The sequence below is a fragment of the Podarcis filfolensis genome (assembly GCF_964270895.1).
Source record: "Podarcis filfolensis genome assembly, chromosome: 3".
NCBI classification, from domain to species: Eukaryota; Metazoa; Chordata; class Lepidosauria; order Squamata; family Lacertidae; genus Podarcis; species Podarcis filfolensis.
In genome coordinates this window covers 88,763,026-88,765,404 of record NC_139606.1, presented here as the reverse complement: position 1 = coordinate 88,765,404, position 2,379 = coordinate 88,763,026, and positions in this window count along the sequence as shown.

Below are 2,379 nucleotides of genomic sequence, written 5' to 3'. Positions count from 1 at the left end.
GGACGCGCTGACGGGGTGCAAGGCGTCTCCTCTCGCCCGGGGAAGCGCGCGCGCAGGCAGGAAGGCAGGGGCTTCGTTCAGTCGGTGGAGGGGCGGGCACAGCGGCTCGGCTCCTCCAGCGTGTGGTTCATAGCTGTCCACTTTTCCCTTTTCTTGCAAGGAATCCTATTCGGAATAAGGGAATGTCCCTTTTAAAAAAAGGGAAACGTTGACAGCTATGGTGTGGTTTGCTCGCAAGCCCGTGGGGATCTGTAACGCGGGATCCAATGCTTAGGAGTTGAGCTTGGGAAGCAACTAGTTGTCATGTTTGGCACGCCGCTATTCTGTCATAGCGGCCCTTGAGGCACTTCTCCATCCAGTTATTAAAAATAATAATAATAATAATAATAATCATACCGGTTACGCGCCGGCAATGTGAAACAAAGGAAAGCTAGGCGATCGCTATGGCTGACTTGAAGCTGCAACCCGGGAGTAAGCCTCAGCGAGCGCAGTAAAGGACCCCTGGCTAGTTGAAGTCCATTCAAAGGCGACTATGGGATGCGGCGCTCAACTAGCCTCTGAGTAAACATGCCCGAGGCTGTGCTTGTTGCACTTATTTATCCTTCTTACGATACGATACGATATGTTTATTGTCATTGTCCCTTGCAGAACAATGAAATTGAAAACTACATAAAACTACATTAAAACTACATAAAACTACCAGAAAACTACAGAAAACTACATAAAAGCCATATAAAACTGCTACAAAACTACATAAAACATTCAAAAACCCCTAAAAACTCTAAAACCCCATTTTAAAAAACACTATACTACAGAGACCCCTTATGCTGCGTTTAGAACCAGAATTGCATTAGCGTAGAAACTGTTTTTCAGGCGGCTAGTCCTGGCCTTTATAACCCTATACCTTCTTCCAGAAGGCAGAAACTGAAAGAGATCATTTCCGGGGTGTGTACTATCATGTGCTATCTCTGCCGCTTTCTTATGGCACCTGGCAGCATAGATTTGATCTAAGGTGGGAAGAGTGCACCCAATAATTCTCTCTGCAGTCTTTACAACCCTGGATAGCATTGTTTTTCCCCTGGCCGTGCAGCTCCCAAACCACACGCACAGACCATAAGTTAGTACGCTCTCCACAGTGCAATGGTAGAATGCCATCAACAGGTCCTTTGAGAGATTGTTTTTCCGGAGGATTCTCAGAAAATATAACCTCTGCTGTGCTCTCTTCACCAGGTCTTTGCTGTTCTCTCCCCAGGTTAGGTCGTCTCTCCTCTCCTCTTCTTCATGTACTCCCGTCTTTCCTCTAAGGAGCTCAGTGACGGAGAAAAAAATATCTCCTTTTATCTTCTTCGCACGAGGATAGACATTAATCACATGTGAAGTGACTGTGTTCTGAAATGGGGGACAAAGGTTCTGCTGCAGAGAACTTTACCTGTTCATGGTGGGGCCCTGCCCTGCTATCTGGTTTGGTTCCTACGAACAGATTGGGAATTCTGAATACTGTTTCAAAATGGCTAACATGCTCACTGAAACATCCCCCCCCCCACATTCAGGCTTAAAATGGAATTACACCTCCAAAACGAAGAAATGCTGTGCTCCAAACTCTAAAGATATTCGGTTCCCCTGTAACTTTATGGGTGGAATTTTTAATGTCTAACTGGGGTACCAATCACATATTTGAATAGGTTATTTGAAATTAAGATAGCTTTAAAACCAGGGCTTGCCGATCAGATTGGGCTTGCCAATCAGAAGGTCAGTGATTCGAATCCCCGCAACAGGATGAGCTTCCATTGTTTGGTCCCAGCTCCTGCCCACCTAGCAAGTTCTAAAGCACGTCAAAGTGCAAGTAGATAAATAGGTACTGCTCTGGTGTGAAGGTAAACAGCGTTTCCATGCGCTGCTCTGTTCGCCAGAAGCAGCCTAGTTATGCTGGCCTCATGACCCGGAAGCTAGCTGCGGACAAACACCAGCTCCCTCGGCCTGTAGAGCGAGATGAGCGCTGCAACCCCAGAGTCGTCCACGACTGGACCTAATGGTTAGGGGTACCGTCACCTTTTAAAGCCCCTTTTGCATTTAACTTTATACTTTTTTTTCATCTCAGAGGTGTATTCTCCACTTATATTTGCTGTGAATGCTCCAGTTTATCTAAACCAACTCTTTTACAGTGTTTCATGCGGCTTCTAATTTTGTATTACCTCAATGTGGGACAGCAAAAGGAGCAGCTGCTGTATGGCCATACCAAGTAAGCTGTGTTGAAGGACTCAAACTACTGGGATTCATGTCAGATGAAGGAAGGTTGTCTCCACTTGGCTGCTGCCTGTTTCTGACTCCTATCCTCCACTCAGTGAATTCTCACCCATTATTAAGAATAGATTGGTACAT